The sequence below is a fragment of the Acanthopagrus latus genome, chromosome 8 (genome assembly GCF_904848185.1).
Source record: "Acanthopagrus latus isolate v.2019 chromosome 8, fAcaLat1.1, whole genome shotgun sequence".
NCBI classification, from domain to species: Eukaryota; Metazoa; Chordata; class Actinopteri; order Spariformes; family Sparidae; genus Acanthopagrus; species Acanthopagrus latus.
The window spans coordinates 17,127,538-17,149,027 of record NC_051046.1 but is presented as its reverse complement, the minus strand read 5'-3'; the positions used below and the strand labels follow the sequence as shown (position 1 = coordinate 17,149,027).

Below are 21,490 nucleotides of genomic sequence, written 5' to 3'. Positions count from 1 at the left end.
ATATATATATATATATATATATATATATATATATATATATATATATATATATATATATATATATTCAATTCTTTAAAGTCTAAGTCTAAGTTTTGTCTTACATTTAAATAACTTAGTGGTTTTCAAATGCAATACAGTTTATTATACACTAATAAGAGACACATTTTTCAACAATTACGTTATTATTTGAAATGACCTCTAAACAACAAGCTTCTGGCAATGGCCAATCAGAACATCATTACATTTGCATTCAGCGTTTTGTGTAATGGATCAGTAATAGTCAAACACTGCAGTGACATCACAATGTAGATGCTAATGTTTTGTTTATTATGAATTAACCTTATACCTTTGTTATGTACCCATGGAAAAAACTTGCTCATCCAGGCTTGTACCGTGTCAGGGATAATGAAAATATCATATAAGATGTACAAATAATCTGATAATAATAATAATAATAATAATAATAATAATAATAATAATAATCATAATCATAATCATAATCATAATCATAATAATAATAATAATCTGTTGACATTGCCTCACAGAAAAAAAAAACAAAAACACAAGAATGAGTCTTTGTGCACAGCAAAGATGGACTGTGTCAAGGCTTATAGAGTGAGGCTTTGATTTGGGAAGGGTTAGATAGACAGCTGAGGAAATTGTCTGGGACAAGTATTTGGCGGCTGGTATTGAAAGTCGATGACTGATGTTACTCGTTTCATAATTGATCTGATCTAGCACGTTCACGGCTGGTACATTTCACTGGAGGATTTAACATTGTTTGGCCAAATTACGGTTTCTTTTATGCAGGCCCAGAGGATATGTAAAAATCAACGGATTGCCTTACACACAAAGAAATAATGCAGGCTTCGGATTGAAAGGAACGAAGCAGCCATGCAGCAGCAGTTAGTGCTAAGGCAGTAAAGCCGAAAAAAAAAAGATGAAAGCCAGATAGTTAGCATCAGTGACATCACAGCAGAGGGGGAATTGCGTCAGCTTCTTCAAACAGTGCTAATAGAATTCTAAAGGAGGGCTGACGGCCTGTTCTTCTCAGAAAAGAGTTGGCCGCTGAGAATCTGTTGACAGGGTGTTTGTAATCACAGTCCTGTAGTTTATGGCCCTTTTCGTTCATCTGAGAAACTACAAAGCTTGTCATGGAGATGAAATAGTTTCTATTATTGGCCATCGCATTTGATAAAAAAATGTCTTTCATGAGGCTCAACATAACATATTGTACGTATTTCTAAAGAATTGACAGACAGATTTAACACTAATTCATTATATCCCCTTGAGACAAGAGATTTAGATGAGACGATCAATACCACTCTCATGTCGTTCCAACAGATGTAATACAATAGCTAGCAGCCACAGTTTGCTTAGCTCAGCTTCAATTAAGCACACGGAGTGCAAACAGAAGGTAACAGCTACTCTGACTGTTTATAGGTAAATCAAGGATGGATTTGTGTCATTCACTATCTAGCATTACTGCCATTACCCACTGTCCTCCCTGCTGCTGCTGACTCGCTCACTGACTAACCCTGTCACATCTCCATACCGGCACTACACTGCTCTTACTGTTTAGGTACATACCTTCTGTGTGCTTACCATTTATTTCTGAGGATATGCCCAAGTGTGAGCCAGCACTCAGAGCCATAACATGTTGCTAAAGGGAGGTTTACCTTGGATGACGATCTTAACCTTATTCAGAGTTCACATAATAGACATTGGGTCCAACAATAGTCCAAATAAATAATGAAGAAAAAACCTGTCGCTGGCAAGCATAATCAATAAAGAACTGCATATAATAGACCAGACCAGACGTGAATCTGTTGAAGCAGCTGAGAACTGCACATCTTCCAAAACCTCATCCCAGACTTTTTAACCAGGTAGTACCGGTTACATCCCTGGATTATACTGTATAGAGACAGAATCCGCCTCTTAGGATTGTTAATACATCATATCTTGTCAGTATAGTTCGTGAAAGAAAAACATGTTGTGATATGATATGGATCTCCATTTCATTTGGTTGTGTACTGGACTGTTTCATACAGGTGCAGTAACTTGTGGTCTGTCCTGGTTCCCTGCAGCTGGTCCCGGCATTTGGATGGATTCAGGCTTGGTATGACTGGCAGACATAAATGTGGTACTGATTTTACAAAAAGTGAAGTTTTGAAACTTTTCATTAGATTGAAATATTTATTTAATTAAAAAAAAAGAAAAAAAGTAGTGAACCAATGAGCAGCTTAAGTTGCACCGCATGTACCTGTGAAGCCCTGGGGAAAAAAACAAAAACAAACATCTCTTCAGTAGTTTTAAAAGCAAAACCTTCAAAAACGACGGCACACCACCAGTCTCATACCTTAAATGACCCAGTGTTATCATTATTCATGCGCTGCATTGTATGTGTGTTCCAGTACAGTAGACAAGACCGGAGAACTGCAAAACTTTCATTGACCTTCTTGTTGGAGTTTCTTCTCTTTCATCCTTATTTAACCAGGCGACTTGGCTAAGAGCATATTCTTGTTTACAGCAATGGCCTAGGGGAGCAGTTGCAAGAATAGGGGAGGGGTACACACATATAGACTCACATTTGGGAACTGCCTGGTACTACTGCAGTCTACTGTCAACCACCAAGCGGTTCCATTACAGCAGCTAGGGGGTTTTTTAATGTTCATTTAATGCCATTGGTTATCCTGCTCTTTATGTTCATTTTTACACATTTACCTCCGTTCAACAGCTCCCTAAACAGATTGCTGCAGTAGCTACATTCTCCCTTCCCAGCTTTAAAGTGTTATTGGTGAATTTCTTACCTAATGCATTTAAAATGAGTTTGCTCACAGTTTTCCACATTCCATCTCTCCAGTGTTCCCATTACGTTTTTTGGCGAGTATCCCTTGTTCTGTCATATCCGAGGGGGCCTGTGTAGATGCGATGCTCCCCTTCCACGTTAGCTTTATTTTGATGTTTGACGCTGTGCGCTCATCCAACCCGATGAGCTGGCAGCTTCAACAGCAACTAGGGTAATTATTTACAGGAGGGATTGTGGAACCTGCTAAAAATATCCCCCTTTTCCCTCCCTGCAAGAGGTCCCTCGAGCTTTGAGAACAAGACAGAAGGAAAGAGTAGGGAAGTGTGGCTGTGAAGAGGTTTAACTCATTCCATTCTTTTGCACCCTGTTCATATCCTTCTGACGTCCAGAATTACAGAGGAGATTAACTGAAATGGGACTGTCTTAAAATGTGCAAGGTCTATTCAGAATCACCTGGAATTCTTAAATGATAGCAAAGCTGCATTGTTAAAAAAGAAGCTTAAGACACTCTCTTGCCAACTGTAGATGTGCTTTCTCTCTGTTTGCTCCCCCCTAAAAGGAAGGTCAGAGTACCAGGCCAGCTGTACAACAGCATCCTGTTGCTGACAGTGACTTGGTGTTTCGTTTAAGGACACTTGGCAACGTGTATAGATTCCCTGAAAACCTGTTTTCTAGTGATCGCAAAGTCACTCAGCTGCCATACAAACTAAATGAGTTGCAAAGCGGGGTAGATTTCTCCTGGACACCCCAGGCTTCAGAAGTTAAAGTCCCATTCATTTTCCTCATATGTAAGCTCAGAAATGTAATCCTCATGTTAACACTGGAGCAAAAGTCAGGGAGTCCTATAAATCTGTATGATTCATCGTCCTCATGGATGTCTTCACCCAAATGTCATGGCGACCCATGCAACAGTTGGCCAGTGTAGATGAAAAGGTGAGAAGTTATCAAATTATTTTACTTGCAGTACTTACAGGGAATACAACCTAAAGATGATGATGCTTCAATTCAGCTTCTGCAGCATGGAGCTGTGTTTTGTCCACAACTGTACTGAACACAGCCTCTTGAACACATCGGAGCCCCGACTGGCACCACCAAATGGCTTCTTCCAGAGCAAAGTATAAGGCTCGTGGGCAGCCATTTATCAGAAACAGAGATATTAAAAGTAGTGGCCATGACATAAACCTACAATTGCTGGTCTGTGTGAGGAATTACATTGAGGACAGACTCTTTTATAGTGTTGGACAAATGGACATTTTACTTCACAGAGGACTGAGAGGAATTGACATCGTCATATTCTAGTTAAGCAGTTATCTGCAAGATATGTCATAGCAAAATGCCTGAGTGCAACACGCTTCATGAGTGTGCTGTCATGACTTCATCAAACTTCCAGACACAAGCCCTGTTTCTCTTTTTCTCAGCTAAATTTAATTAACATGGGTTAGCAGAAGTCTTTTCAGAGCACAGTGAAGGACTCTGGCGTAATTGAACTCCACTTGCACTCTTTCCAGTTTCAGATTCTAAATATTTCCACAGGTGCAGGTTCCCCTCAGTGGTGTTTTCATTAAAGGTCTGGTGGACATTGCTGATGCGCACAGAGAGGTTGCCGTCACATCAGTTACTCATCCTCATTTATTTCATTCTTAAAAAAAAGACACGTGATTATTGCATTTAAACTGTGCGTCTCATACATTTAGTAAGAGAATATGATTACTCGCAACATCTAGATAAATGGAGTGATCATTAAAAGGTGTGTTCCAATTAAAACATTGTGACTGCCACCTGGATTTATATTTGGTACATTCTGATTCACACAGTTCCTTCCTTTTAGTCTTTTTCAGACCCGGCAGATTTGAATAATCCAGAATCAACTTGACTGGGGAGACTGCAAAAAATAAATGATAACCTTCTTTCTATTTAGTCTCTTCTCATGTTGTTGCTGCTGGTGTGGAATTTTGCAGTGCCCTCAAAACACTAGTTGCCCATGGGATATTGTGATTATTGTCCGAAATCAGATCAAAACCTGTTTTGGTAGATCAGTTGTTTGTAAGCCAGAGATTTGTCCTGTGTGAGACTCCCCCCCTCACAGGCTCCAATAACAGCTTTTACAGACATAACATCTTTTTCAAAAATTGAGGGAAACTAACTGCTAATTAAAACTTCAGAATGTTAGATTATTTCATCTCGGGGAAATTCACATTTTGATGCAGTGCTGGGAAAAGTCTGCTGCTATCAGTATGCACGATAATCTAACATAAGCATCTGGTGCAGTCTTTTTTATTTATTTATTTATTTATTTTTTTGCTAAGCGACTTGAGCGAGAGATTCTGTTCCGTAGCACAACTGTGTTTATGTTCTCGAAAGTGCTGCTGAATGTAAGGTGAAGATTAGGTTGATTGAGAGGTTTTAGCATTTAGGAGAGCAGTGAGATAATTAGGGTTTTTTAAAAAACGTTGATTAGTCTACGCGGTTGATTTTGTTTGCTATACACTCATACAGTTTAAGGGCCTGAGCTTCTGTGGAAGTCGTATTTTCTCATCATACAGATGACTGTGCAACATGCTACAATTACCAGTCTCGTGATGATTCGACTTATTCTGCTTCGTGAGTTATGCCTCAATCTGTTATCTGGGTAGGACAGTCGAAATACTCGCCTATGCTTGCTAATTAACATCTGCAACTATTCTACAATTATTATAGCTAATTACATGTACGAAGACTTATGGTCCGAAGCTTATTAAAAATGCACATATGTTGTGAATGCTCAGAAAGCATTAAATGAAACATCCATATGTTGACACAATCCTGCTGCCAGCATGTTGAGGGTTCATAAATACATCCTCTCATTTATGTTAAGGTACTAATAATAAACAGTGCCGAGGTTCATCATAATGTCTGTCCTTTAGTACATGCAGTAATTGCCAACCAGGCTTGATTTATTACACGATCCTCTCACAGGGAAAGACAAACACATATCCGTCTTCGTCACTTGGAACTGTATCGATCCAGGTGGTTTGACTCAGCTGTGTGTTATTGGACTGTATTGGCTGTGAGCACAATCAATCAAACTTTCGACACCTCTCCTGTCACCTTGAGATGGGACGTGACAATAAAAAAATGTCTGCTCTTTTTCACTCAGTCACGTCTCTCCCGGCATGCCAGCGGGGCGTCAGTCTTTGGATTTTAATGATAACAGCTCGCATATGGAATATGATGTATCAGTAAACAGGAAATAAGGCTAGACTTTAGACAGGAAGTAAGGGAGACGGAAAATTTAGGTCAGCGTTTCATGTTGTAAATGAAGAGTAAACAAAAAAAAAAAAAATTCTGTTTCAGTTCTCACAAAACAAACTTGAGTTAACAGTTGTTGAATGGTGAGCTAAATCAACTCGAACAGCAAAAAAATTGTATTTTATCTTGGAAAATACTATTTTAAACTAATTAGGAATAGTGACAGATGAATAAACTGTGTCACGACATGTGACAATTAAATTAGATAGAAAGAAATATAAAACAGCAACACGGGCCTGAGACGACGCTTAAAGAATAGCACTGTTGTAATATGGAGAAATGGTGTGGCTCTTCAGTCGAAACATCTGACACCTGGGTAACAGTATTTGAAACATGAATTCATGAAATATGTTGGTGTGCCAAGTTGTTTTTTTTTTTTTTTGCATTCTTCTGTGGTGATATTAGAGCTAGAACAGTTTGTCTTGATAAGCTGATTGGCAGAAAATGATTCGGTCCCAGCTCTTTAAACATGAGATTAACTATTTCAAGTGTGATACATTATGTTAAATGTTTTTTAACTGTTCGTCAGACTCAACCAGACATTTTCAGGCATTACCCCTGCTCTGAGATACTTCACAATTTTTCTGACGTGCCACAGTCAAAACAATTAAACACATGATTGAGAAAATAATCAACAGATTTATTTGAAAATGATCTTTTGTTACAGCCTTAAATGATATACAGTAAAATATGTATCATCTCTGCATGGGTTCATCTGAACAAATGAGTATTGGCCCTGACAGCTCCAGCTATGATGCCTGTGTGCACCATCTGAATTAATTAGAAGAAGAGGGGCAGCCTTAACAAGTTTGAAAACAAAAAAAAGAGCAAAAAAAAAAAAAATGAACCAGCATCTTGTCATCGGATGGTCGCTGGTTCGATTCCCCTTGTCCGCATGCCGAAGTGTCTTTGGGCAAGATACTGAACCCCTAACTGCTCCTGATGTGCTGGTCGGCACCTTGCATGGCAACCACCGCCATCAGTGTATGAATGTATGTATGAATTATTGTAAGTCGCTTTTGACGAAAGCATCTGCTAAATGTAAGTGAAAACCAAAGACATGGGATTGTGCCCTTCAACACTGTACCTGTATTTAATACCGCTATTAAATGTCTTGAAGAGTACCAGAGTGAATCCAGGGATGGCTAACCTCTCCCATCGCTGATGTAATACATAAATACAGGCACTCACATTCATTACTTTAGGCATTTGTATATCTCCAAACATCCTGACCTGCCCGTCCGGTGCCAAAATCATCGATGAAGAGAGAGAAAAGATATAAAGTCAACTCGAAAAGAACTGTTTAATTACCCATTCTGTTTTTATTAATTTCTAATTGATGGGTTTCCATTTATTTATAGAAAGTAATAGACTGTGAATATGTAAACACATTGATTATACACAGACTTCACATTGTAGTGTGCACAAGTGGTCATGTGTTTTGTTTTTTTTTTTTTTTTTTTTAAATTCTGCGTCACTTACCAAATGAACACAACAAATCAGGTAACACTAGCTGCACCATCTGCTGAATGAAAGCGATGACTGACCGAACATGAAAATGCTTTTCCTGCCCAGCTGCATCGCGAGTCTCATCTGTAACAAACCACCTAAAGAGCATCAATCCCCCTGAACACAAAACTAGTCGGGTAAAAATGCTACTGTACCTATCGCTGTCTGATAAATGGTGGCTCCTCGTGTGGGGCTGCATTTCCAATTACTTTTCTGTGGCTTCTCCGGTCGGGCCGGTTACCCGCGCAGCTTCTGAAGGACGAAGGGGTGAATGCAAAACAGCCTGTGTGATTTTCGGCAGCCGGGCCCCTCCAGCCTTTGATGTATGAAGCTCCCGCGCGAGCCCACAGCTGCAATATGTATGGGTTGTTTTCCTCGCACCTTTTTGTTGCGCTGGTTGTAATGTTATGTATTGCCAGACAGGAACATGCCGCAAAGTCAACGCGGGGTTTTGAAACCCCTATTGTCAACTTCTGTCGGCCAAACCTCCCTGGCAAGCGGTGCGATGCGGATGTGCTTTAGTGCTGCAGGTCTCAAAATTTTTTTTGGGGGGGGAGATCCATCAGGTGTTTGGACATCCATGGAAAAAACTCAAAGGAATGCACCAGTGAGCCCTGTTAGTGCTCAAAAGTGCACAGGCGCTCCTCATGATTCCTCGCTGGTCTCTGGCTAAATAATTGAAGCCTCATTTGAGCAGTGGTGAACTGAGGATAAGGGTGTTTTGGCAAACCGCCTGCCGCTGTATCAAAGTAGAAAGCTGCTCCGTGTCGTTCTCTGCGAAACTCCGGCTCTGCCTCACTGCACGATGGTTGGCCTCTCGGTCACTATCTGCGTCCTTTTTATTTGCTTGTGATGCCTCGAAGTCAACAAGCCTCTGCAGATAGAACTTTCTCCCAAACGATGCCTAAGATTAATAGTGATAACTCGAGGGCTGCTTAAAGCTCTGCAGTCGACTAATTTGTTCAGTTGGTTAAGCAGCAGTCAGTTCCTCTCAATGCCACTTTTTTTTGTCATTGTGTGTGTGTGTGTGTGTGTGTGTGTGTGTGTGTGTGTGTGTGTGTGTGTGTGTGTGTTCAAGCAAGAAAACAAAACAAATGATGCCAGTGGTTTATAAAATAAAAGGCCTATGAAAGAGTGCTGAATTTTTTTATCATAACTAATGAGCTGAATTGTTTTTTTGTTTTTTTTTAATTTATTTTCTTCCTGGAAATGTATACACTGTATGCCTGCACTTTAATCAGTAATTCCAGACATGTATCCTGGATCCTGAATTCACTGCTGCCGTCCATTCTCAAGCCTTACTGTCCCCCGTCCTCTTTCGCTGAAGTCTGCTATTCAGTTCTCAGGTCTTATTGTACTAAAAATCCAGCATCATCATAATACCTCTTTATGTCGGCAAACAAAGCAGCCGTGTCTGTCGGTCTGGCTTGTTGTGTATTAGAAACCAGTCCGGTGAATGGCTGAGAAAGCCTATCTGGAAGTCAAGTCCCCCCACAATGACAGAGGCTGCCCTTCTTTGATACGTCAATCAAGCTGACGGACAGCCCTTATCTCCCAGCGAGACAGAAATGGACCGAGCCCCCCCGTCCCTCTGTCAGTTGATCCATACGGGCGAAAACCCAGAGAGCCTTTCAGGAGTTCATCAGTTGCACATCGAAGATAAGGCTATTGAGATGGTGGGGGGTGTCTCAGGGGAGCTTCCTACGCAGTCTGCAGGTCTCAGGACCTCTTGTGTATACCTCATCTGAGATTTGATCATATTTAATTTATTATTTATTTCAGCGTTCTTTTGGAGTTCAGCCACAATGCAACGAGAGAGTTTCACAGACTGCGACGAAGCATTTCAAGCGCACAGTAGTTGTTTAAAGGCCTTTAGATGGCCGCTGAAATGAATCCTAAATCCAATACATAAATTAGCATTTTTGCACCTTAGCTCCCTTGTCTTAAAGTCAATATGTTTTTGAATGGGTTTATGGTTAGATGGTGGTTCCTATCAGGTGGCTAAATGGGACTGCAGAGGTTGTCGGGGGGCGTTAAATGTCATCGCTACACACTGCACACCTCATAGGTTGATCAATTTATGGTATGCTAGTGTAGGCGGAGTTGTGTTGATTTCTCCTCTTATCATCTCAGATGTTTCATTTAAATGACTGTTTATGGTTTCAGACAAGCAAAAGAATCCAATATACAAAAAGCTAATATATGCATATGTATGTGCATCAAATGTGTTCAAATCTTCTTTTGTACAGCATGTATCATCTCACGACCCCTCAGATTTGTCTTGTGAGTCTCTGTAGGGGACCACACCCCCAGATTCTGAACCGCCGGCATAAACTCAACACTGATACAACAGTAAAAATGCTTCAAGCATATAAATGTGTCAGCATCTTATCATCTTACTATTCACTTTATTGAGACTGTTTGTACTTCTGAGCCCAGCCAGTCAGGAGTTGGCCGTCTTACAGAGTCACAAATATACATCCGCCATTAATCTCAGACTCTAAAACGCCACTCCATTGCACTTTATCTCATTTACGCTTATGAAATGGGCTCAAGTGCTTTTGGCAGCCTTTTTTTTCGTTAGTCATGCACTAAATCTCAAGTTGTTTCACACCAAAATCTCAAGTCATTTCACACCATCTGCTGCTCGGGAATTTGCCTCTTTTTTTTTTTTTTCCTTTCTTTCCCTTGGACCACTCCTCAATTCATTTGTGAATTTAATGTCTCTGGGTATAAATGGGACTATTTTGCCTCTGGTGCCATGTGGTGAATATGGTATCAGGTTGCAGTGCTAATATAAATCATTTCCTAAGCATCAGTGAGGGAATACTAACAGTAAGTCTGCCTCGGGACTCGATGTCACCATAAAATCATTATTAAAGGGGAAAGGAGGGCTTAATGTGCCATTGCATTATTAGTGATTGTTTACACGGAAAGACAGATGACTTGAAGTTGATTTTGTTTTTCAATTTAATAGTGTAGCAATCAGTCTGAAGAGGGTAAAATTAAAGCCGGGAACCTAATGACATTGGTGATGGAGCACTTGCAGTTACGACACTGAGTCAGCAGAAAGCAATGTATGTTGCTGACCTTTTTGATGAGGATGGTTCAAGGTGAGGACCTGTGTGTATACTGAGACTGTACGGAACGTCACGGCTGCATCTGGCCACCGGATACAGTACAGAACCCTTCCCAGTCACATTTTTCTTCTGCAGTCAGGGCTTGTAATAGATGGAAGCAGCTGTTATGAGGCTGCAGATGAATCATGAGCCGGTCTCGTACACGCACGGAACGACACACTTTCAAGGTGAAGTGCATTTATTTGATAGTGATTGCTGTTGTGTTTGTTGTTTTAAAGTGCCTCTGCCATTAAACAAAACCCAGTACGGTATGTCTGTCGTGCAGTGGCCAGGATAGGATGGTGGCAGTTTCTCCAAAAGACCAATGGTCAATTCCATCCATGTGTTGGGCGACAAAACCGGTATTTTAGGCAACAAAAAATGTATCTTTTCCTAACCCTAACCAAGTCGGTTTTGGGTTAGGGTTAATGTACAGTTTCAACAAACTTGTATTTGTGCAGAGACATACACTACCAACATTTACTCTGGTGATTTGGTCGTTCATATTCCAGAATGTAAATATATGCTCTATGATATTATGAAATCAACACCATACAATCAGATTAAGGTGACATTTCTAGTTCCTCTTACATTGGCTCTTGAAAGTTGGCCTTGATGAAATCTGAAGTGACCACATTAAGGAGCACGAGGATGATTGATTTGATCCCCAGATTGCAAATTCACCAGATTTCCAAATCGAGGGCACTTGGGGTTACAGCATTCCAGCTACTGTAGGTGTGCAATAATGCTCCAGCGTTCTAATGAGTCTCCTTGGTCTCCTGGTATTGTCATTAATATTCATGACTGGGCTGCAGGCTCAGAGGTTGACGCAAACTCTGCGTGGTTCTTCTGTCAAGACAGTCATCAGACCAAAACATTCTGAGCAGCATGCATCTATCAAGTGGATATGCATTAATGAGTAGATCTATCGCACACTTCAGATGTGTAATCATGTTTTTTTCTAAATTGTAAATTTTCCCAAGGCTGGTTATTCATTTTGTTTCCAGCTCATTTCCTTAGCATCCCTGTTGATTAATCTAATGGATAGCTGCCAAAGTCAATCATAGAGAAATATGGGCCCGCTGTTTATCTGCTCTATCTCCTCGGGAGGAGTTTCAAAGTTAGAGCCATCTGATGTTTGTTCCACTTGCTGACACTGACCCCGCGTCAGCACCCTCCAGAAATGTGAGATGAAAACCGAAATGACTCCTCGCCCTGTGTTGTTATTCAGTTGTTGACTTGACCCTAAAGTGGGCACTGTGTCCATAAATACAGCGCCTTATTAAAGCTAAACCGCCGTCATAACACTTCTCTGCTCTTTCATCAGACATTCCCTCTGCTCATGTAGTAAAATGACTTGGTCTTCAAAGAGACGTTTTTTTTACGACTGCTGAAAGGATTCAATGCCCAAAGAAATATGCTTAGGAGGGAAAAAAGTTCAGCAACTTGATCCCATCAGTAAACTTTTCTTCATTTTATAATTGAGTCTCTACAGTGATAAGCCACCCAAAACTGCAATTACAGTAAGTGAGGGCAATATTTCAGAATTTTAGAGTGAGACAGGCACCCATTAGGAATATTACTAAGAAGAAACTTGCATCTGCTTTCCGGACTGAGACTATTATCGGCTGGTACGTCTGGGTCCTACAGCTAAGAGATTGTCTATAACACTCAGTCGCTGTGCTCGGAGATCAACACAAACAGAAATAGTTGTCTGATATATTTATCTTATTTGGAGAGTGACTCAATCAATTGCAGCTAACTCAAGCAGATCTGTACTTGGACACGAGCTACAGTGCGTTAGGCTGTTTTATTGGCCGCAAATATTTGAGGAATGTATTATGCGTTAGATTAAAGCAAATTTCTCTTTCCTTCACTGCTTGATAAAAAATGTAGAACATAGAATAGAATGAGCTCAATCGTGCGGCAGTCAGAATAAACATTGACCATTTTTACCTACATACATTTACAGAGGTGATTTTGCTTGATAAAAAAAGTCATTGAGTACACTTCGAACTTTGTTTTTGAGGGGTATGTGTCCAATATGATTGCATTTCTTTATTCCTAGAATCATATGAAAAAAAAAAAAAACATATCTTGAGTTAATTAAGTATAATGGCTCATGACCCATGAAATGTCTGTGCTAATGTGTTATATGACAAAATTAACAAAGCCGAACTATTCTGCGGTGAGGGACGCTGGGGATGCAGTGTTCCAGCTCTTTTTTCTAACACCTCGGACGGAATGATTCATTAAATCATTTAGACATCATTTTCAGGAATACACAGCTCCTTAATGATATTCTAATTATACATTGATGATTAATTTGCTTGTGTGAAGCAAATTATTTGATGGATTACTCATAAATTGGCAAGGAGCGGTGCAAATGGTGAATCATGACAGAGCTCAGTTTTCTCATTGTGTACCGAAATGACCCAAACCTGTGGTAATATATTTTAGCACCAGTGGACCTTTCACAGGCGCTGCAGGTGGATACCTGCAAGGGCACAAAATGCGAATTCAAAAACAGAAAAACACAACAATTAAGATCAGATTTAGGAATTTTTTGGTAATTGCCCTCCACAAATGAGTAATTGATTAATTGCTTACCCGTTAATTAAAGTGGACCTGCGGAGCTCCCTGGACACCTCTCTCATCTGCCCCAGTTAAACTGCTGCCCTCTAATTAGAGATGGAACTAATGTGACAGCCCGCGTTTGCAGCATCTTTCCCCCCGATGACACAGACTTAAAAACCTGACAGTCACCCAAACTCTGCCAGGTTACCCTAATTACCTAGATTGTGTTGTGCTTTTAAATTAAGTCATTAAAATGAATTCAGAGTCCTTTTCGGCGGCTGGAGGGGGGCAGGAGTCATGAACCATGAAAACAAGGGCTCGGGGAGCACATAATTACTTTTGCTTGTCAAAAGGTTTTTTTCGTTGCCTCATGGGAGGTCGTCTGTGGTTATTTGGATTGTGTTTTTGCACTGGACTAGTGCAACATAAATAGCCAATCAAGTTTTTACAGGATGGATAGGTAGCCTATTAAAATCTGAAAGTAGAAGAAAAATTGACCCCTGGAACCAATTTTTTAAAACCAACTCTTTTGCATAACTGCACCTGTCAATATGGCAGGACTTGTAGAGATTTTCACCTTGTTCAGTACTTGCCACAGTAATATATATTGTGCAAGATTGACACGCATCCTATGTATAATTCATGCCAGGATTCAAATGGGATCAAAGATGTACTTGTCCCTCCACACTGACTACTGTACAAATTATTTTCTGTATTAAGGTCCAATGGGACACAGTAGAGAGGCCGATCCTTGGCCCAGTTTTAAGGTGACTGTTATTCTGCAGCGTCATCAGCACTACATGGAACGTCGCAGGGAAATCAATTCTGGTGACTGACAGCAGGTCATGGATCATTTTACTGCTTCTCACAAAGAACCAAGAAAAATGAGAGAGAAATTATTTATAAGGAGGGTCATGAATCGAGAATGTAGCTGCAACTATGAATAATGAAAAACATGTAGAAATGAGACAAACAAGAGGTATCTTATTTCATAATATTGCTTTCCTTCAAATAAGGAATCACTTGATACACAGAGTAGGATGCGCAAGACTTTAATAGAAAACACTTTACTTCCTTTTTACTGCACTACTACATCCAGGTGCTGACATGTGTGCAATGTCTGACAATGCGATAAACAGGTTAACTGTGAAAAATGCTTCATTGAATTAGTATTACATTTAATATGAAGTTAACTGAAGTGGATATCATGAAATTGAAAAAAACCTTTTTTGCACCAAACAATATACCTCTCACTTGTATAGATAGGATGTAACACCTGACCGGTGTTAACTAAACGTATGGACCTCAAACCTGGACAGAACTGGCTCAGACTGCACTTAAGGAACTGAAACAATGTCTGATGTTTTGCTGTAAATCTTGACAGACAGACCAATGCATTGTCAAATCATTTTTTTTCTCCCCCAATTGCAATTTAAATTAGGTACTCCCGTCTCCCCAGACGACGAGAAGTTTCATAACTGAATAACAGATCTTTTATAAATATCTAAAGAGATCTGGTGTTCGTCTTTCTTCCTTTTTTGCAACAGAACTCTGTAATAGCCCCTGAGGCACACTTTAGCCCTGGATTAGCTTCAATTTTGTGCACCTTCACATTAAAAGGTGAAATGGAATTTGAAATAGATAACAGGAATAAATAAAAAAAAAAGGGTTAGTAATCCAAGGGAACTGAGAAGAAAAGATTTAACAGCTCAGCAGATGGAAGTTCATGTGACAGGCTGGGGAGATAAAGCTGATGTGAAGCCGACAGAATCAGTCAGTTCGAGGGTAGAGAAGTGACAAGACAGCATCAAATGCAATTAATTAGTGTTCTGACACACACACATATATATTTTATGACAAAGTGAAATCCCATATCAAAGAGCAAGTGGTGTGGTTTTGGCTTATGATTGTTCACAGGATGTTGAACTTTGACAGTCAATTAAGCATAAAAAAGTCTGAGGGCACTGTGTGACAGGGAACAAACAGAATATCAATATCTCATTAAATAAAAGACACAATGACCAATTAAAACAACATAAGTGGTTCAGTAAGTGCTGATGCCTTTGGTCAAAAGCTGCTTTTGCTTACACAGCAAACAACATTTTTATACACTGCTGAAGATGCAAAGGTAGAAGATGAAGAAAGTGAAGGCTGACTTTCATTCACGTCAACAGTTTATTCAGGTTTAATACAGTCGAGGGTAACTGCACCCCTGCAGCAGCACTTCTACAGGACCTGGAAACACAGCTTGATGTGTAAAACAGATGTTACCCTTTAAAGATACACTATGTGACTTTTTAACTTAGCTTCACTGTTTGGCACTGAAAAAAACTTCTGGGTCACTTATACAGTATATACATTAAGAACCATTGTTGCTGTACCACCACCTTGAGCTGGAGGTCAGTGTCTAATTAGAGTCCTGTTTTAGCCAAAAGTCAGCCTGTTTCTTTCATGTCAAATCCGCGAGAGTAAAGCTCCAAAACTCTAACCCTCCTGCTATAAAACTGGCACGCAAGACTCAGAATCATACAGTACATGTTACCTCTGAGTTAAAATCATGTTTGTCTTAATTACTTCACCTGATATATATATATATATATATATATATATATATATATATATATATATATATATATATATATATATATATATATTTATTTATTTTAATTTTTTTTCAAATGACTGCTAACAATGCTAACATACAATTTTCATTTGACAGTAATGGTGTTCTAGAAACCTCCATTGCACCGTGACAGAGCTGGCTGAACAGAAATAACAGGCCAAAATATAGAACGTCAGGGTTGAAGGTATTGCTGTAATGACCTGAGCTGCTGGACCTGACTGAGAGGTGATTCACATGACCCTGCAGCCTTCAGCTTTTCTTTCTCCTTACCTTTGTGCGTTTTTTTTTTTTTTTTTTTTAAACGAAATCTGAAGGGGGAAAAGAAATGACACAAAGTCAAATTGGAAACGTTTTTTATTCACATGAAACTACGGGCATTTTATTTGAGTGACACGAATGTGGTTAAATGAGTTCAAACGAACGAGTGTTCAGATTTTCTGAGAGGTGCAGCTGGGATTTGGTTGTACTGCCTTGACCTGCAGGACTTATATCCATTTGTAAACTACAAAGCAGGAGGAGTTAGCTTATCTCATCACCGGGGGGTTGCTAGGCGAACCAGCGGAGACACCAGGAAGACTCCAAGAACCACAAAATGACATTTTAAAAAAACGTGTTAATTGTTGAATTCAAGAGGTGCTGGAGGGTTGAGTTTTATTGATTTATTTTGAATATTTGGAACTTCATATAAAATGGACAATCTACAGCTTTGCCCCAAAGATAATGATAATTATTCCAGAGACACACAATCAGAATCAAAATTTTGTTCATACACATTTTGCATATAACACTCAGGGTTTGCAGCCACCTTCCGCTGGTTCTCCTCATGTGTTTTCCTTTTATTATGTTCACAAAGGTTTATAATTCATACATATTTCACTGAAATACACCATCACCGGCATCACATAATCAGTGCAAACACTTCCTGCCTCGGAGCTTGTGAGTCTAAGTTCTCTACTGCGGGTCAGCGCACAGTCCCAGTAGTGCAGTTGGGGTTAAGTGTCTTGCTCAGAGGCCCCTCAAAGCTATTGTTAAAGCTGTTAATTGCTGAGAGAGAGGTGAATCCTTTTAATTCTTCACACTACACACACTTTGCCAACTGGCACAGACTTTGTGTACTCCAAAAAATCTTGATGATTGGATATTTGCTGGATTCTTAGTGAGGCTGTGTTTTAGAATATAGAAAATGTTCTCTCAAAGTCCTATTTTTTTGCATCAAATCCTTGTTTGAGGATTTTTTACAGCTAAGGATTACAGATTAGGGGAAAGTATTGGTGTAATACAGAACCCACCGACAGGAAATATGTCCCTCAATGAAGATAAGAGCAACTGCAACAGGGATTACGACTACGGAAATCATGAGCAGCACAATGACAGTGTTATTCTTGCAAAATGATGTGCCAAATATTTTGGCATGTGGAAATAGCTGTCATCTTAAGGACTTTTTTCATTTTCCTGCGTCTTTATTTCTTTTTTTTTTTTTTTTTTTTTTAATGGCTCCAGGATGAGTCTGCGGTTTTTATAATATGAGATATTGAACCAATCCATCCTCTTAGGTTGATGACAAACATGTTGTTTGTTAACTCTGCTGGGAGACTGCTTGTACTCTTCTTTGCAGCCGCAGACTTATTAACGTCTTGAAAGACAGGACTCACAAATCCTTTGTCGTCAGTGTTTTCGAGAGGGGCGGTTGAAAGACGTCATATAGAAGTCGGGAACGATGTTGCCCACTGTGCATGCCACTGCAAGGTAAACTCCCCAGGATCCCTGTTAGTCAGCGAGGCCTGCTATATGTTCTGCTGGGAGCCTGGGGGGCCCGTGCCACACGGGTGAGGCTTCTTGCATGTCAGGTGGCTCGTGGTGAGAGCTAATCCTGTTGAAAATAGAAATGTTTTCTGCCATGGGATTGAGGGAGGAGGCGCAAGAGAGATGCGACCAGCCCCAAGGAGTCAGTCATCCATGTGCACAAGGAGAGATAGCCTAATCTTGTCACAGACACATGGGGGTAAAAAAAAAAAAAAAAAAAAAAGCAAAGTCCCGAGCTATCTGTAGCAAAGACTTCTGCTCACGGAGATGATTTGTAAAATCATGTGAGCACATGATAGAAACTGAGAAAAAGTTTCTTTTCTTTTTTTTTTTCTTCCCAGAGGCTTTGCTGCCGTTGATCCACGGTTCACTTATGCATGCATTTATATTATAATGTGTATCATTTCATACTATAACCTTGAAATTACTTTTCTGTCAAGCTTACTGGGAGGATTTTTACACAGGACCCTTGTCGTCTATCATGATCTTGTTTTCCATTCCGTGTGGTTCCCTGTTCTCCGTTTTAAATGTTTAAAAGTTAAATGCCTTGCAGATGGTGTTTATCCATGACTCATCTTCTCTCTCTGCAGTATCCTGTTTACTTTATGGGGTTCAATTTCTATTTAGACTATATCTGTGTGCTCATGCCTTTTGGCTGTGATTATGCCAAGGTTGTCGAAGGAGAGGTTGCTTGTTCTCAGGTTATTGTCTGAATCTCCTCGGACCCCGCGTCCATTATGTTTTCAAAAAATAAACAGATATATAAAGCCATCCAAGATGCCTTTATATCAGCAGTACAATACAGAGTAACATGTAGCAGCTACATACTCTGCATGCCATGGAGGACGTATGGCTGTGGCAGCAACAGTAATATTCTCAGAGGTCCAGTGAATGTGCCGGAGTGGTGGGAATAATCTTTGCCTGTTCAGGTTGACAGCTTTCAAGTGGGGGAAACAATGGGCCAATTCCCTTATCAAGCTCTGCTTCACTCTTAAAATAGCTGGCAGCAGTTTTGATGAGGCGCTGACTTCCAGGTTTCACTCAAGCAGCTTGCTTTGCGTTATCAGAGGGAAGCCAAGCATAGTATGTTTGCTATTTCGGCAAGTAATGCCATCAACACGTTGATACAGCTGTGAGAATATCTCACATCACTTCACATAGTTTGCAATTATGCATTGTCTGTTTTTTTATCCCTGACCCCGGGATTTGACCTTGTGAGTTTGATTTGTTTTTAATTGATGTAACGTAGTAACTTAACGTAGAGAAATTATGTAACGGATGTCAAGTACTTTAAATGATGTGGGTTTGTCACTCATGTCGCTAACATTATGAGACTGAATGTAGCTATGTTAACCCAAAGTATGATCTTTTCCTACACATAACTAATTTTTTTTTCTGTCTAAACCTCATCAAAACATGCCCCTTTGGCAGTGTTGATAATAGGATACATGTCAGCTGTTTATCAGCCTGATTTATTTTGAAAGTCTAGTTAGACTACTAACTGGACTCTGGAGCCTTTATTTCGAAAGTCTGACTGGAATATAACGTATTAGTGCCAGCCTTGACTTCAGAGCCCTTCATGTGCAGAACTAACCCTAGAGGGCTACGTAGAGCATCATGGTTTGAAGCCTAAGGCCACTGAGCAAGCTGCAGTATTTGACAAGTTGGGAGTGAGAATGTGTTAGCCAGCTCTTTCCCAGCAGTCTTCTGCTGGTTTATGTACCAGCAGCAAAGAAACTGCTGCAGTATTAGCCACCCAACCAGTTAACCAAAAACATTCATGTTTAAATGATAGCTGCCACAAATGCCCAAAATATTTATCTTGTTTTGCCATGTATAAACTGAACAGACTGCACGAAAGAGGAATTACATGGTGGTTCATATGTTTGCAGCTATATCCCAAATTATGTCACTATTAATGTGGCAAGAGTCGCACCACAGATGCTGTTAGATAATCTAAATCTCCAAATATCATACCTTGAAATTAATTGTTTTGCCAGTAATGAGGCAGATGAGATGTAGAACATCTTGCAGAAGAAGAACAAGGTGTCTCTATCACTGCCAACAACTCTGCAGACAAATTACTTCAGCACAGATGCTCCAGCGCTTTGCTTTGGATCCAAGGTCTTACTTTTCACAGACAGGAAATCAAAGGGAAGTTCATCCCTTCTGATTTAAATGCGTCAGCTGGTTCTGTGTGTACATATCAAATGTGGAGGATCAAGCATTTGCCAGGCCATTTGAGCTGTCTACTGATGAGTGCAACTCAGCTGATATATCGATAGTTGTGGTTGTAAAAATCATGACAAATGACATCTAGAGCTTCTGATTTTTGGCTACAAGAGACTGATTCTTCTTTCCTTATCATGGACCAAACTTGACATTTGGCAGTCCTAGTAGCCTCCAGCATCAAGTGCTGTAATACAAAATTAATTATTGGAAATGTGAATATTAATAATATCACCGGAAGCTCTTTTGTTATTTATTTTCTGTAATGAAGGAACAAATTAACTGCAGCATCCACAACCTCTGAATACTCAAGATCTCTTTGGCATTTCCAAAGTCTGATCGTCTCTCACCCACAGAGAGGGAAATGGAGCATGTGGTTATTACTGGCAGCAAGTAGAGATGTGAAATACAAAAAAAAAAGCAAAGCTGAAACGCTGCTGTACTCTTTTGCAAGGAGCTTCTTCAATATGAGGTTACTGCATGAATAAATATATTCTTATAGTTAGTGGTAATCCACGTCTGGAATAGTAAATGTCAGCCGTCTTGTTTTTATCTTTTCTTAAAGCAAATTCTGCCTCAGGTACACTTATGCAAACTCCACTTGGTTGTTTATCCGTTCACTTATCCTGAGGATGAGGATGTCCTTGCAGATAGTTTGAAAACTATGGACTTGCATTCATGTTGATCGCTTAAACCAGGAGTGACTTCAGCCACCTCAACTGAAATCCGGCTTTTCTTAATGCCTGTGTGCGATATCCCCGAGGGCCTTTTAATGACGTTAAAACATCAATCAATATGTCTATACTAACAGCGAATCCAGTGACGTTTGAGTCTTTCAACATCGCTTTTCTCGCCGCAGCAGGAAGTTCAGTAGAGGGCTCTTATAAACCCATTGTATGCTAACTGCTCAACAACAAACAGCAGTCAGACACAGCCAGCGTCTGACACATTTAGCAGCTAAAGAGCCAGACAAAAACAGAGCAAATTAAAAAGTGAATATTGGATGCTTGATAACAATTTTGCTGTTTAATTAATATTAAAGCTTGTTTCCACTGCCCCTAATGAGACAGAAAATCAGCTATTGAATGTTAAAGAGTAATACAAATCGCATAGATTTGTAGAGTTCTTCAGAAATTGGAAGTAGAGAAGGAAATTATTTCATAGTCAAGTAGGAAAAGGCTCTCCAGTGGGTTAGCCATTGCTAGCCCATGTTAGCAAAGCTAGTCGATAACAAGGCATGACATGGTATTTTGTGCATAACAGCAGCAAAACAACATATAGAGGATGGATAGTAGTGTGTATAAGACTGATTTGATGACACAAATAGGACACAAGCGCTCATAAAATATATGCTACCGATTTCACGGCAGTTGATGAGCGGATCAGCCATCTTAGATGTTGAGATGAGGGTTGGTGAGCTGCATCCGACTTTCCGGGTCAGAAATTCAACTTCAGAGGACGTTCCTGATGACATTGCCGACTGGAAACCCATCAAAGTCCAGCTTCCCAGATCAAATGGATCACTGTGATAGG

General features: G+C 40.0%; 1 protein-coding gene across 8 annotated transcripts in view; it reads left to right on the top strand.

Annotated features, from left to right (window-relative positions):
- lingo1a (leucine rich repeat and Ig domain containing 1a) overlaps positions 1–21,490 on the top strand; it is a 179,447-nt gene that overhangs the window by 87,116 nt on the left and 70,841 nt on the right. Inside the window, exon 5 of one of the 8 annotated variants that reach the window (XM_037108077.1) lies at positions 2,052–2,119. The exons of the other annotated variants lie outside the window; for them this stretch is intronic. The gene's annotated coding sequence lies outside the window, so the exon portion shown is untranslated. The remainder of the gene's footprint in view (positions 1–2,051; positions 2,120–21,490) is intronic. 8 annotated transcript variants of the gene reach the window in all.